The sequence below is a fragment of the Gambusia affinis genome, linkage group LG03 (assembly GCF_019740435.1).
Source record: "Gambusia affinis linkage group LG03, SWU_Gaff_1.0, whole genome shotgun sequence".
Taxonomy (NCBI): Eukaryota; Metazoa; Chordata; class Actinopteri; order Cyprinodontiformes; family Poeciliidae; genus Gambusia; species Gambusia affinis.
Window position 1 is genome coordinate 23555941 of NC_057870.1, and position 16922 is coordinate 23572862.

The following is a 16922-nucleotide window of genomic DNA, read 5'->3' on the forward strand; positions in this document are numbered from 1 at the left end:
ACGACCTGCCCTTTGTGGTTAGCTCTTTCTGTAACAGCATTATTCATTTCTTTATATAGCCAAAATAGATAAAATGTTTCACTGGAGTGAATAATGGTAAGATCTTAGTTTACAAATGGTACTTCAACAGTCAAGTGTTAAGATGTTGGTACAATTGGTTATATATCCCTTTATGGGTTTTTTGTACTGAGTCTCAACAACATTTCTCATGCAGTCACTTTTTTCACACCTTTGGTAGAGTGAAAGAAACCAAATTAGCCAGTGTTCTTTTTTTAATGTGTTGCTGAAGTTTGAGGAAGTTGAAGAGAGAAAAGCTAGCATATCAGTACAGGAAGTTGAGAGCAAACTGGCTGACTGTCGTGACAGATATCATGAAACATGGTTAAAAAAAACAAAACAAAAAAACATATCACCTTACCCTTACTTTATCAAGATTATCCTTCTAACATAATTTTGTGCTTGCAGAATAATTTAAGCATTCAATTAAATCCAATTTAAGATAAATAAAGGTATTTATCTTTTAATGAGTTCTAGTATAATAAGTCAAATTAATTAAATATTTGATCAAATGATAAAGTGCAACATTGCACAGATCTGAAAACAGATCTGTTCATTAAATGTGCTGATTGCGGCAAAAAAATAAAAAATAAAATAAGCAGGAACCAACTGTAAAGCAGGATGCATTAGTCATGGACCCCTTCTGCCCTCGTGTGGTTCAATATTAATTTGCATCCTTTTTTTTGGTGCAATTTAAAAAAAAATGTAAATTTGTTAGCAAGAGCAAACTTGATTTTGACAGTGAACAACCTCTGAGAATCTGATTAAACCAATAAGCAGAGACAAGTTGAAACCTCTAAAAAAGTTAAATACGAGTTGCTGGGGTGTTCTATTCAGTTAAAAAACTACTCTATTAATCCACAAATGTTGCTATGATGTATTTCACCTAAGTTTCTCTAAACATTTGATAATTGTGGGCAGGAAGGATCTCCTATAGCAGTCAGTATTACAGCATATTTGAATACGCCTCTGATTGAAACTGCTCTTGTATGGCATTCTAAGTAGAGAATGCTCAGGATTATCAGTGATGAACTAAATTTTATAAATCTTTTGCACAATCATCACCAGATGCTCCAGGACAGGATCAACCTTCTTTATCAACTTGTTGAATATTCCTAAGGGACTTCCTGTGATGCAGCCAAAGATCTTGCGACAAACACTGAAAGATTGAAGCTAAGTACGTCCTCATATTCCAGTCTGCTCTCCCCCTTCATCACTGTTGCGTCTCCTGTTCAGTCTGTTATCCAGGTAAACACTCATGTATTTACACTCCTTGTTTTCTCTTGTGGTGAAACTAGTGCTGGACAAATTGCTGCTTCTCTTCATACCTACAGTCTCATATGATTTGTTCACATCCATGAAAACCTGTTTTCCTTGTCCATATCTGATAGAATTGACAACTGCAGAACCATCCAAGTATTTCAGTAGAAGACAGAACTCTGTCTTGTTCTTGATGTTTGATGTGTACAGAGTGAACATGAATGCTAAGAGTGCAGTTCTCTGTGATGCAATGTGTTAAAAAAAAAAATCAATTTTTGGATACTTGTCAAATTTTTCCATTAAGCGCATGTGTGAGTGACACATATTGTGGCATTAGAAAAAAAGATTCTGAATACATGTTGCAAAACACTATATTTGTGTTATGGCTGTTGAGAACACTTCCAGGACAGTTTAGAGATTGTAATTGGATCTTTGTCACAAAGTGTGTCACTGTATATACAGTATTTAGGGTACTGTGTATACAAAGTGATACAAACTGATAACAGGGGGTAGCTCAGACTGCTCAGCTATCTGTGTGTGAGACCACCCACCTTCCTCTCTCTTTATATTTATCAGGCTGTGCTGCAGTGCCTCCAGAGCAGCAGTGGATTCTTTGTCAGGTTGGACTACAAACATCTCACAGGTGGGTTCATGAATCACCTACATTGTGTTTGTGCAGGTGGCTGCAGACTTTAACTCTGAGTGCAATCATCATATCAATTTCCAACAGGCAAATATTTGGAGTCACCTTGAATGCCCATAACCCTGTGGATTAAAGATGAGGCCGATGGAGGAGATGTGTGAGTGGCTTAGAGATGATTGAAGATCTTGTGTGAGACTTAAAAAAAACATTGCCTTGCAAAATTCTTCATACCTCTTGGACTTGTTCAGATATTTTCAATTTAAAAACCAGAAGGAACATAAGGCAAAAAAATGGTATTGTGATTCAGAAGACAAATCAAATATGTTTATTAGATGTTTATACAGCTATTATCTAGGTAGGCTCAAACTACATAAATTTCCCCATTATCTCAGAACAAATTTTCTGTCTCTGCTGAAGAAAAGCCACCCCACAACATGATGCTGCCACCACCAGAATTCACAGAGAGGTTGAATTTTTTCAGAAAGATAAGGGGTTATGTTAACCAAATATTTTCCATATTTGACTTCAGATAAATCTGAAGATCATTTGTCATTTTGACTGATTACACACAACTGACCACTTGGTGCAGACGTGCAGACATTTTCAATATCCACTTAGTACAATGTAGAGGTAACTAAATCAATCAAAAACCTATACATTTTCGTCAAAGCATCATCTCTGACCTTCTCACAGTACTCAATCCGTCTCGCTATTCAGAAGCTGCCAGCAAGTCGAAGAGTTGTGGAAGCTTTTGAGTGCGTCTGTGACCGCTGCAGGTCACAGACCGGTGCAGCTGAACCACTGGTGCAGAAGGAACCCCAAGATCAGCAACAAACCCTCCAGACACTAGTCACCTGTATGAGCTAAAAATCCCAAATTTGTTGAAAATAGCCTCTGCAGCAAGTTAACATTTGATTATGCACAAGTGAATGCACAATTGATGTCCATGTGGACCAGGAAGAAGTTGTGAGCAGGTGAACCGCTTATAATTTAAAGTCATTTAACATTGTTTATATGTCGTTACATGGGACCACAGTCAACGGTTTTTGTCACTGCTAAGATAATATGCATTCATCTGCTTGCTGTGAGAATGCAGATTCTCTCTTCAGCTTGTTCAGACTGAATATTAACTGAGCTGAATGAAAATTAAATGCAGTTGAATATGTCATTATTGTCATGAAAAGAAAATTACGGGTTAAAGTAGATAGTGGCTGGATTATTATTTTTTTACCCTGTTAGTCAACAAAGAAGCATAGCTTCTACCTGTATGATCCTTCTGCTTCATGAAGCAACTAATTCAGTTTATGATGAATCTTGCAAACGATGGCAACATCTTCCAATTTGTGTCAAGGTTTTACTTTAAAAAATCCTGAAAAATTAAACCCTAAAGCAAGAATCCTTTGTAACATTCAAAGAAAATGGCCAATCAATGTTCAAGATGAGGCAATAGATACAGAGGAGTTCTGGAACTCTTTCATTTCTCACATCATTCTTAGTTGTTTCTATATGAATGTTGCATATGTAAGCCGCTGCCCACACAGTCTTTTTACAACAGGATTCTCAGTAAAGATCTTTTTTTTCTTTAACACCATGGAAATTGGATTATATTGTGGTGAGCATTGCAAGCTGAGCTGCTCCCTCATTCTGATGCCAGCAGCAGCTTCGCCCCCCTTTTTTAACAATACACCACACACATCCTGTCCCTAAAAAAAAAACACTTATTGTGGGATTGAAAGTTCATATAAAGGAGAGCACTTTAATAGAAATTTCCCCTCATATATGTATATATTATACTTTCCCACAAGTTTATTTATTCCAACTTGGGGAAATAAAAAGATAAAAAGCAATATATTTAACCAAATTACATAAAAAGCTTAAGTGGATTTGTGATGTAAGCCCAAGCTCAAAAGCTTGGTCTGTGAAACCCATCATGGTTTTCACAAGCTTTTCCCAATGATTAGCATTGGCTGGAACGTTGGCACGTTCTCCAAATCAAAACCACATTCCTTCTGGCTTGACGAGCTTGTGCTCTCTCATGGAGTGTCTCTGTTACCAACCCGGCCATTTATAAACGTTTATGTCACCACAGTGGCTTAATCAAAGGCTTTCAAAAGAGGAACAAATTAACAGAAAGGTATCGAGCTTTTCTTAGGGACCTAATTTTGAAAACCACAGTATTCATGAAGCAGTGGTGTACAGTTTTGTTTTTATAGCTGTATAAACTATGAAGTTACCTTGTAATTTCATGGCTACGAACGTACCAATTTTGGTACACCAGTTTTGTTTGGGCTTTGTTTGTTTGCATTTTTGTCAGTGAAATTATCCATGTTTTCTAAAACTGAGCTTTCATTTTCACAGATGTGGAATTTTTTTTGTAAATGTTACAGATGTGAGGCAGGTGCATGATGTCCGCTGGCGTTGGGAACTCATGCGCCTCAAACCTTTGGTCAGAATTTGTTGGCCGCAGCTGAAGTTAATGCTGTACTGTACCAACGCATCTGGTACAGTGTAAGTGCAAGTTGTGATGTTTTTAATGGGACATTTTATCATCTTTTTCTCTTTCTGCTAGATTTTATTTCTGTCAAAATGTTGGACAGCATGTAGCAGAAATGTTTTAGTGTTTACCTATTCTCAGTTTTTATAATAATGAAACACATGCAAACAAACAGATTAACCAAATAACTGACTGACTAAAACAAAGAGCAAAAAAGGAAAAATCCACCACTGCTGTTTAAATATTAACACAATTTTTCAGCATCTCATCAAAAGTTATTAATCTGACATCAACAGTCAAAAACTTAAGAAATTAAATGAATGACAAAAAATAATAACTCATTCTTATTCTTATTCTTATTCTTATTCTTATTCTTATTCTTATTATTATTATTATTATTATTGTTGTTGTTGTTGTTGTTGTTGTTGTGAAGTGTAAAACTCCTGATCAAATTTTACTCATCTGAGTCAGATGGATGATTCCAACACAGAGGGTTGTTCTAAGGATCTCAAACAGAACTGCTTTTGATTTGATGTCTAAAAGAAAAACTGGTTTTGTTTTGTATGAAATTGACCGACAGAAAGCTCCTGAATTGCTCACCTAAGGAACAAACCTAAAGCATGTTTATTGAATATTTGAGTACCCAATGCTGAAAAGCCAGTGCCAGAAAGCGAGCCGACTAAAATAACTCTAATTCTGATGAGGAACGGACAAATATCCAGACAGAACTATTGTTTGTTAGCGGCGACAAAAAGAATGTGCAACTTGTTATGGGACATTTGACCAGATTTTACTATATGCATAAATTTGATTTCAGCAAATACTCTTTTGACCCCTATGAAGACTAGCAAAATACCACAACAAAGTTAAACTTGTGCACTTCACTCTTACCTTTAAAATGGAATTCAAGTTCTAATTAAAACACCAAACAACAAAAGATACCCTTTAGACGACTCTTTTAACAGTGGTAATATTATATTTATCTTAACTTCTTATATGTACTATTCATGCTCAATACAGAACTAAATTTTAAAATCTATATTACTATCGCATTTTCTGCAAGTGACGACTACAGAGAGCTGAGTTTACCAGCAGGGGGCACCAGTACACTAGTTGATTAGGATGTTTTACCTCAGTATCAGGTTTCAGAGGCAGTTCCTGAAAAGAAAATCTAACAATATCAGTAGATACACAGATTAAGTTCAGATGTTTTGTTTAAATTAGATAAATAACTGGAAAACAAACAGAACATTTCTATGTGCAATGTTTCTGCAAATGTTATAATTAAATAAAACATTTCTATATTGATTCAAAGAGGTGTTATACTAGGCATTTCTTCAAGTCATCCCTGCCTCTCTGGTTTATATTTTCTCTGTTAGATTGTGTCAAAGCAGCTGTGGAGTGGAGAAGAAAAGGTGAGTTAAAGAGCTCGTAAATATCTCTGAGCTCGCTAAAGTGTTGCTTTGCTGACCAAGTGACTCAACATCAAAGACCATTCCTGTCTTCAAATGAGCTTGTTGCCATCACTTTACACAAGATTAGTTTGGCCAGCTGTTTTAAGTGAGGGTGTGTGAGCGTGTGCACGCGTGTTTGTGTGTGTGTGTGTTTCAGAGAGGTCTAGTTGGTTTATTTTTAGATTAATTAATGGGCCACCAACCAGGAGAAATGACTCTTGGTTGAAGTTTTTTGTGTTAGTTTTTAGGGGTTGAAAAACAAATGAAGTTCGTGTCACTTCATGCTTGTGCTTCCTGATTTGATCTTCCTATAAAAAGCATATTCCTTACAGGATTAATTCATGCTACATTTGGTAATTGGTTACTCTGAAATAACATTTTTTTGCAGAATTGTTTTTGATTCTCAAAATGTTTTGTAATATTTTCCACTTAAAAGCAAGCAACTTAGTTCATCAAACAAAAATGACATTTTATTTGGTGTTAAAAGTAACAGAGAAAAGTTGTGGTTTGAGTTTTCCATTTGTCTCACAGAAATAGGGCATGGGACTTTGCAGGAAATAAAATGAGGTAACAGGTATAGGGCTAGAAATAGATGGCGCCTTGTTTACCACTCCGTTCCCGGCTGTATACCGTTGCATCCAATGTGTCTTAGAAGTTGGAGTTCAGATCTGGGAATGATGTCACTCATGAGTTGAGCTTGATCTCATAGCAAGTCAGAAAAACTGTAAAATATGCTTAATACTCTTATGCTAAACCCTAGTTGTAACACAAGTCAATAACAATACATTTCTCTCGCAGATAAAATTAGATGAAAATGATATATTAACAAAGATGTTAGATATCATATAAAAGTCTAATTGAGGTCTGAACCATATATTTTTTTTAAGTAGTACATTTTTATGAATATTTCTTTGGAAAATGTAATGATACTTCTTGAAGATTGCGACAGACTGGCGACCTGTCCAGGGTGTACCCCGCCTCTCGCCCAGAACGTAGCTGGAGATAGGCACTAGTAACCCTCCAGACCCCTTTAAGGAACAAGGATGAACAGAAAATGGATGGATGGGATGGACTTCTTGAAGACTGTAAAAACCTGAAAAGGATAAAATGAGAACAATAAAATATTGATAATGAGATCTCTCTAACTGAATACATTTTAAGTAGTGTCTGGAAAAAAAGTCTCACTTATAAAGCTCAAATAATTCTTTGTCCCCAGATGACTTATACTGAAAGTCTGTTCTTTAAAAGTAATGACAAGAATCCAGTCATGGATGAGTAGCTGGTAACACAATATTCCAAGGTTTTGAGAACTTTTGGAAGGTTGAAAAGCACCATATAAGTCTGATGTCATTTCATTTAAAAACTTAAAGGTTTTTAGGTTAAAGACCCTTAAATGAAACGCCAGACATAATACTACAATCATCACAGTAAACTCTGCGTTAAGCATTGAGTAGCACAGTCAGTGATGGTTCTTGCATTAATGGTGTCCTGGGTGAGCCCCTCCTGCTGCTCTCTTCAACCAGTTAAAATAGAGACATTCAATTCTGGGTCCAGATATAGCGTATTGCTGTCCTGCACAAATCACACAATAACTTTTTATTTTCGCCAAGCTGTTGCTCCACACAAAGGAAGTCAAACCTTTAGTGTGTGTGCATGAAAAAAAAGCAATAAAAAACTTATACAGAGCACAATGTTGGCCTGGAGAGCATAAAATGCCACTTAATGCAGCACTTCCCTTCCCCTACCTGTTGCTGTATACTAGTACTCAGCAGGTTGAAAGATTTCTACACTCGACCCTTGCTTAGAAAAAGAAGAAATTTTGGCGTCAGTGATTATCTTTACTTACAAAAAACAAAAAAAGCAGACATTGTGTGGAAACTAAAGAATTAGATAATGTTTTGAAGCTGAAGTTGCCAAGACAAAATACTAATTGGTATAACTAATTAACCTATTAACTCGAGGTGAATAGAAAAATAGTGTAATAACCCTAACCATATTGATTTAGCATCATTTTCATTTAATGAAATAATTATTTTTTCATTTAATGAAAGCATTTAAATAATGTTATGGTAATAATGTTATTGCTGTATGACACAGTTTTGTTTTTACTTTAGGTTAAAATACTGCGAAACTATCTCCACGTGAAGTACTTGTTGTTGCGAGCGTAGTTAAGGCTCATAATGTGCTCTGTAACCTGCCTGTGTGTATGTTTTCCTTTCTGTGAGGAATCTGTCTAACAAATAAAACTAATGTTTAGCATAAGTCTTTTACCTCCAACTCTTTTTTTTCCCACTCTCTCTGCGTCCTCTTCCCCCCTCTTCTCATCTCATGTGTTGGTTGTCTTTCCGTGTCAGAGACTAAGCAAACACAGGCGTGTGTGAGCGGCCTTGTAACTTCCCGTTCCTGAGAGAGCGGGGAGCTCTGGGACGAGAGCAGCTGTCCCATCATTTGTCGGCCATGTTCAGCATTCTCCAGATATCTTTAAGAGGGCTCTTGGGCTTTTTCTGTGTTCTGGTTTGACCTTCTGCCTTTCCAAAACCCTTCATGGAAGTCACACACCAGAAATGCATACAAGATGTGGTTTAAAATCTTTATTTTTTCAAGTTAGTTGTCATTTTGATGTAAGAAAGCAGGAGACATGCAAGTTAGCCCTGCATGAAGAGAGAAAGTTAGGGAACCTGTTCAGGCCAGCCTCATTGCTAAAACAGATATCACCATGACGCCAGCATGTGTTTTCTTCAGCTGGAAAAAAAAAAGACGCTTAGACTCCCCCGTCCTCCTCCTCTCCTGCTAGGAGTTCCCTTGACCTCCCGATTCCACTCCTTCACCTTCCAGGCATTAATCATCAGACATGCACACATCTCTATCCACTCCTTTGTCTCCCTTTCTTGGTTTCCTGCTCTCACTTTATCGTTCACTACCTCATCAAGCTGAAATCAGGGACTATCTGCTTTCTCTTTTTCTGCCTTTAGTCTCATCCGTTTCTCAATGCATCTGGAAAACATGATCCATGGAAGCAACAGAAGAGTAATGGGAGAAATGTGTAGGCGATTGTGTGTGCCTGTTGTATGGGGGCGGCCTCACACATCTGCTCATGTGCACATGCGACTGGATGACAAAGGCAACTGTATGTCATTGTCAAAGTAATCCCTCCTGAGAATGTTTTCCTTTCGGCTTTTGGTTCTGTGTCCGCTGTTCTCCTGCACTCACTAAAACCACTGATGCTTCAGTTGCTCAATTATCAAATGACTGCTGAAATCTGTAAATGCATCAATCCATCAAAAATATTAAGAACAAATGTCTTCTTTTAATAGCTGGCAGACACGCCCGACTGTTTCAGATATAGATCAGTAATGGTCACATATTTGATCCCCAGACTGTACATTAATCTGTCTTTGTGACGCATTCATAGACAGGGCTCTTTTTTGCAGCAGTGTTGACTTAATGGCACATTTTTGCTTGATTATGATTGCCTATTTTTACTTGAGTAGAACCATTAATGTGTTCTGTTGCAGTTCCAACATCAATCATGAAGGACTTGTTGTTGTGAGACTTAAAGATTTATTTGAAAGAATTGGTGTTTAGTGAAGACAATTATCATCCTTTGTCCACTTCAAAACTCGTTTATTGTCTTTGGAATCCTTGTCCTGTTCAAGAATCAACTATTAGCTGAAGACATGAAATTCAGTTTCTTATAAAAAGTAAATATTGAATAAGACCAATAATTGATTTCTAGGATGTTGATGTGTTGCATGCTTGATGTGTTGCATGCTTATACCACTAAATAATTGGTCTGTGCTACATTTGCATGGATTACATCAATGTGGCATAGCATGGAGACAATAAGCCTTTCATCTTCCTTTTGAATATGCCATGTACATTTTCTATGGGACTTAGGTCAGGTGAGTTTGATGGTCAGTTAAGGACAGTGATAACATGGTCATTAAAGCAGGTACTGGTACGTTTGGTAATTGTGCAGGTGTTAACTCCTGCTGGAAGCTAAAATGATGATTTGTCTAAAGCTCAACTACAGAGGGAAGCAGAAACTGCTCTGAAATGACCGGGTAGTTGTTGTCTCTGGAGACTTCACAGTGGTCCTCAAGAACTGTGAAGAACTAGGTTAATATGCTTCTTCACTCTTTCACCAAAGTCTTCTCCATGATGCTATAGACCATAATGTTTCTATAGGAAGAACAAATATTTTATTGATCTTATTTCATACTCTACCATTTAATCCAAACCTACAACACCATAAGACATTCAGTTTGGATTATTACTAAACTGGTGTGAGTAAACCACCAGCCTGCTAAATTGTTATTCTCTTGTGATACCAAATCAGACTTTTACATGCTACTACAAGTCCCCCACAGCCATGACCAGTAAATCTTCAGTCTTCAGACTCAGAAGACCAATATTTCATCAGAACACATTTGATTTCTGTTTGAGACTACTGACAGATGACATGTGAGTTTGTGATGTGATTTAAAAAATATCTTCTTGTTGATCTTCATAAACCTCCCCCAGGCATGCCTGGTAATGAATAGTAGGTTTGTGGCTCAGACCACACAAATGCCAAGTTCTGGATGTGAAGAGCCTGCCACCGATCATCAAGTGTACAGTTTAGCTAAACTGACAGTGATATAAATAACCCGCTAAACAAATTTGCTTAGAAACCAATGTGTCGATCTTGAAAAAACCAAATAAGCTAAGTTTGCAGTGTAAACAGATGAATGTTGTATTGGTTTCTCTCTGAGGCAGTCTGTGCGGTTTTGTACTTTCAGCACACCTACAAAGCAATGCAAACCATCGACCACATCTCCTTCATCTCTGGCCTCGTTTGCCTGAGGTTTTCTTTTCTGAAGTGCTTCTGCTAGCACCTTGCAAGCCACAAAACACACCGACTCAGTAAGTGACAAATTAAGGGGTTTTGGCAGTCTCCAGGTGGGAGGACATGTTCACATGGGTGTATCCTTGAGAACCACAGACATGTCCCAGACAACCAATGAGTGAAGAGAATGAAGGAAGAGCTACTAGAAAAATGAAGAGGTGGAGGCCTGATAGAGGAAATTGATATATACAGTATTTATGCTGATATGCCGTACCTTTTTGTTCATTAACCTTGACCTTTTTTGTGACCACTCTCCATGCTCTTACTTTGAAAAGCATGAGCTATTAATAAACCTATTTACAAATATTTATTTTAAAGAAAGTTATGCACTTACAACTGTCTGCTGTATGAAGCTGTTTAAACTGGCCATGTCAATGTGAATAGGTGATGATATGGAACGTAAATGCTGACAGTTAAATTAACCAAACCAAATGTATGGAAATCTGAACCTGGGGGACAAGCATGGCAAAGAGGGGGGAGGGGGAGGGGAAGATAAAACCGATTCCCACCAGCTGAACAACACCCAGGCATTAACGATCCAGTTCAGGTGTTCTCAATCAATTTACCTGCTTCACTCCAGCAAATAGACTCCTTCCTGCAACAGCCCAAACAATTAATTACCCAGAAAGAGGTCAGAGTGATACAATAAATTATACAGAAACATGTTAAAGAAGTTCATGTTTTTCATTTATCAGTTTAGGTTTGATTTTGGTTGTACTTTCGGTTTAACCTCAATAATATGACTGCTGTTAACACTGTGTTGCAATTAGTTCCTATATTTGCTGTAAATCCTGCTTCATTGGATTGTTTTGTAGCTTTGTTGTTCATTTATTTTCTGTTTAGTTGTTGTTTTTAAATGGCAAATGGCCTGCAGTTGTATCGGGCTTCATCAAGTGCAAGGACTCCAAAGAGCTTTATGCTACATTTAGTCATACACACACTCAGGCACTGATGGTGATGAGCTACACTGCAGCCACTGCTGCCCTGGGGCAGATTGAAAGAAGCAAAGCTGCCATATTCACCAAGCCCTCTGACCACCACCTGCAGGCGAGGTGGGTGAAGTGTCACACAATGACTGAGACGGATGATGCAGAGGTTTGAGCTGGAAACACACCGGATCGGAAACTGAGAGGAGGAAAGCACCCATAAACTAAATTCTTGTTTTTTTACTCGGTTCCCTTTGTAACTGCTCCTCTACAGCTGTTCCCTATCCAGTTAATTAGTCCCACCTGCTTCCACTCCAGCAATCATGTCCCCTGCAAAGTTCTTTCCTTGTGTATGTAGACATTTTTAGAAAACAGCTGATGCAATATCCTTTTCTCTCCACAGGACTGCCTGGATTGGTCCTTACTGAGTAACCAACCTCAACTCAACTTGTGTCTTCAGCACTTTTGTAAGTTTATTCCATACTCGTTTCATGAAAACTCAACTTCATCAACTATCAGTCCTCCTCCAAGCTGCACTTGGTTCTTATTCAACATCAAAACATAATGCAGTGGAGACTACCATATTTATTTTTCTCTTTTTACAACAAATCTTCCCCTAAATTATAAGGTAGCCAGACCCAAGAGATGATGCATTAGGAAAAAATCCCCATAATTTTAATAACTCAACAAAAGAAACCAACTCAAAATGTGATTTGATTAGCTCTAATTTCTTCTCCACTAACTTCATCAATGAATCTTTCAAAATCTCAATGAATTATTTTGAATCTCTCCTATTAAAACTGTTGAACTGAAAACAAACTAATAGGACAAGTTGGTCAAATCTTGATCCAAAGAGGCTAAAAAAAAATCAGAAACAACTCTCAAATCTTTTGACTGTATATGTCTGTCACTTCACTGTTTTTATCTTGCATGAAAACATTGAAAGGGTTTTGTACTTGGAAGCTTTACCAAATTTCTTCACTTTTTATTCAAGTGTCTGCAAATGCCTTCATAAAGATAACTCCTGCATTTTAGACTTCTCTTGCATCTTATTCTTAATATTTGTAGCCAATTTGGAAACTCATCACTCAAAGTGCTCTGTGTGCATCAGCCTTTGTTGTGGAGCTTCTGGAATAACCTAAAAGAATAACAGGACCATAAATATTTCTTTCAAGACATCCTGTTCTGTTTGCCAGTCATTATGTGACTACAGACACATTTTAATCAATACATAAATCAAAACAGTAAATTCAGGAAATGAGCTCAAAACTGGTAAAATAACTTGCCGTCTTTTCATATTTTTGTTCAAACATCATTTGGACAGCACATGGGAACCAGTTTCATAAATTGAGTTTCTTTCTTAGCTTTTTCATTTGCAAGTATTTTAATTCATAAAGTATTCTATATTTGTCCAGAACTAGCTCCATCTCTTAACAATCAAATCTTTTGGTACTAAAAAATTAGCAAAAGGCATGTTTCCTTTCCTGTTCTGACTCATGCAGTATAGATCAGTATAAAAAACGCATGGCATATGTGCAGTACTACATTCATGTAGTAAAAACACAAAGAGGATGGCAAAACACATGAATGTATGACCTTGTATTTTGTGAGGAACTCACCCAGTATGTTGGGTCAGTTTCTTATAAAAATGGAATGTTTTTTTCTTTAGCCAACTTTTAGGGGTCACAACAAACCAAACAACTGTAAGCTCAAAATGTATCTGACCAGAGATTTTCTGTAGATCAATAAGAATCAGCCATATTTCTATTTGGGAAGAGTTTGATAGAGATAAAAATCACATCAGCATCCCAAGGAAACAAACTGGTTTATCTTTACTCTTTTTTTTTTTTTTTTTTTTTTTTGAATGATGGAAAAAAATGCTAACAAGCTTTTCTTTGTCTAAGAACAAACCTCCTTTGTGTGTCCCATCTCTAAGGACTGTGTTTCCACAGTCGTCTTCTCTCAACTCTTTAAATCAAACAATATTCCCAAATTACAATGACATGTGCAGGATAGGGTTTCTCCTCTTCGAGACGTTTCTGTCAGCGTGTCTTAAAAGTTTTTTTTCTTGGCCGGGAAATCTGAACTCTGCTTCGCATTCAATTCAAAAGTATTGTGAGGACAATGCCTTTCACTAATTTGTTGGCTTCAGAACTCTTTGTGCTGCACTCTGAAGCCAAATGAACACTTGGATTTGATTTTTAAATGTTGGACATAATTTCAGGTGTTTTTTCAATGTAACCTGTCAGCACTATGAACAAGATTTAATGATACAAGTAGTAGGCCAAATGACTCGTATTTAGAGAGTGTATTAATCAAAGCTAAGTGTAATCACAATTCAAACTACTGTTAAGTTACAGCTATACTTGAACATAGCTTATTCTGCTTCTACGCAAGTAACTCCTACTGCAATTTTTTCTTTAGACAGTAGAGATCGCTAGAGAAAATTTCCCTCTTTTTATCTAGTAGCAGAAGAAGAATCTAGAACCAAAAATGTTAAACCTAATTTGATCTTACAGGAGTTATTTTTTGGTTGTTTTGGTATCAATATTTATTGTGTGATTGTGTGGCATAATAATAAGGAATATGTTTGCAAACAGTTTTGTGTTTGGTGGAGGAGGATAAGATTCAGAGAAAGTTTGATGGAGTGATTCTAAATGAGAAGCTGTTCAAGCTAATATTAATTAAATATTAGGAAGCGTAACCAACATGAACTGAGTGGCTTCATTCACTTTCTCCACTCTCGTTGCTAAAACTACAGGCGGACTACAATTCCAAAACTGTGCAGAAAATTAACCCCATCGTTCACAACTTCTCATTTTGTTCACTGATTGGCCCAGTAAAAAGTCCACCAGTGACAATCAAAACCAAGGGGAGAATGCCCAGATTGTGGTGGAAGCGAGAATTGTTTTTAAGCAGGAAGGCCATGCTAGGGTTAAATTAATCTGACAAGATTTTAGCTAAGTTACCAAAAAAACATTAGCAGGAGCTGTTAAGGAAAAACATTTATAGAAAACTCAATTAGATTTAACACCTTGGATTCAACTTAGTCTGCAGGAAATTTTATGACTACCCAAAACCATTGTGTTATTTATCATCATTAGAGGACTTCAGAAGTAGGAAGACAGCCACACTCGCCACACATGCGTTCAACAGCTGCACATGCTTAACAGTTTCTTTTTGAAGGGATGTCGCTAAGAAAACTTCATGAGATGACAGAGATTTATGACTTATCCTGCTCACATTTTCTTTCTTGCAGTTGCCTTTGTTCACACTGCTGGTGACGTGCTGGCAGGAAAAGGAGAATCCTTGAGCTTGTCAAAGCAATGGCACAAGTTGCTTCATACACCAAAGAAGCAGCTTCATCATTATCTATCATGGGAAACTGCAAAGTTGGTTCATGAAGATGTAACATTAAAAATCTAATCCGTGAAAGGTCACTAGACTTTTCACATGTTTGCTCCTAAAAGTAACCACAACATATGTATAAATACTCATATCTCAGTTTTTCTTTCAAGTTTTTTTTATTTTGTAATCTAACTATTTGCTCTAATAGGAAGGAGAGCTACTTTGAAACAACTATAGTCAAAGCATAATCAATTTGCTTCCACCTAGATTAGTTAGTGATACTTCAATCTGTTCTCCAGTCAGCAATTAGCATGGCATTGTATAAAACTTCCTTCTTAACTTCCAATCTGCTTTTTGTCCAATTTATCAGTCTGGCCTGCTTAGCATTTATGGAGGGCCATTCAAGTTCCTGTGATTACCTTCGGCGTCATCTGAGCCGCTATCTTGTCTTCTCTGTAGTGAAGCCAAAAATGTGCAGGCACTGAAGGAGCACTAATGGGCAGAATTGTGAATGGCCCAGATGTCTGAGGACAAAATTGGTGTAAGCTGACAGTTTATTCAGGCATTCAACAATTACAGCCTCCAACTGAAATAAAAGGTAACATTTGGAAACTGCATCTAGATCTTAGCAATATATCCCCTGGAGATATCCCCTCCAATCCTTCCCCTATGAAGTCTGGTTTCTGCCCAAAAGTTTCTGACTTTGGGCAGAAACTGTTCCACTGAGGGTATGGGTAAAATAAACTTTAATAATAAACTTTTATGGATTTTTGCATTGGCAGTGTGTGCACACATTGGTTGTTTGTCTTGTGTGGGAAATTAGCACTTACTATGCTCTTACTTAATCTTCTGGGTTCACATTAAACTTGAACCAACTAGTGTTTATTCCATACAAGTACAGTATGTTTGAAAAGTGTGGTCACAGCTGAATAATTTTAGTGAAAACTAAGGTGGGGCTGTGGATTAACTTTACCAATATGGAGCAGAAACTATGACGATCCTATTTCTGATGATCATCTTCTGAAAAAAAGCTTACTTTATTACGTTTTCATACTACTAGGAGTCGGTTGCAGACAGAGCCTTAAAATTCATCAAACATCTCTTTGTGACAAACATTTCTACCTCCAATTGAAGCAGGCAAAACCAATGCCTGCTTTTGGGGAAGTACCTGTGAATACTGCATTCAGGTATTGGCTTTTATTTTTGTACCTTCTAGCTAGTTTAAAACAACACTATGTGAGAGATGCTTCTTTAAGGTGTTATGATGAAATCCATGTTGGAAGGTTAGGTTCACAAATCATTTTAAGGCTTTAAAGAAAACTGCTTTGTTTTATAGCTTGGAAGAATATGAATCTAGAATATAATATAATAAAACTGCAGTTCACATCAACATTATGTCTTAATTTCCTGAGAAACAAAAATAAAACTTTTTTGGCAGGCATCTTTTCCCTTTGTATTTTTCTGCAAAAACAAGTCATGGATCAATGAGATGTATAATTCCTTTCTTGCTGGCTCAACACTGGGTTTGTCTTTCTAGTTTTGCATATGGCTACAGATATGCACACACATGCTGTGAATATATACAGGCTGCAAAAACATGTGGCTTAGGGCCCTAGAGCTACAAAACATAAAGCTAAGCACAAAGCTTACACACCCCTCATTACTTTGGTCAACTGGCAAGTGATAAAAGATTCTACACATTAATTTCAACTGTGTTCAACTCATAGAAAACAAAACAAAGAATGGGCAAATTAATGCCAGATGGTTTTGGTGTGCAATACAGAATCAACTTCCAAACATCTGCAGCAAATAAGCCAGGGAAAATAATAATGGTGCACGTAACACAGCTATA

The 16922-nt window shown here is 37.0% G+C and overlaps 1 long non-coding RNA gene across 1 annotated transcript; it reads left to right on the top strand.

Moving 5' to 3' along the window:
- Positions 1-11433: 11433 nt before the first annotated feature.
- LOC122827914 lies at positions 11434-16504 on the top strand. The gene is made up of 3 exons (XR_006370136.1): positions 11434-11848; positions 12126-12189; positions 14982-16504. It is a non-coding gene; the product is annotated as an uncharacterized LOC122827914 (long non-coding RNA).
- The last annotated feature ends 418 nt before the right edge of the window (positions 16505-16922 follow it).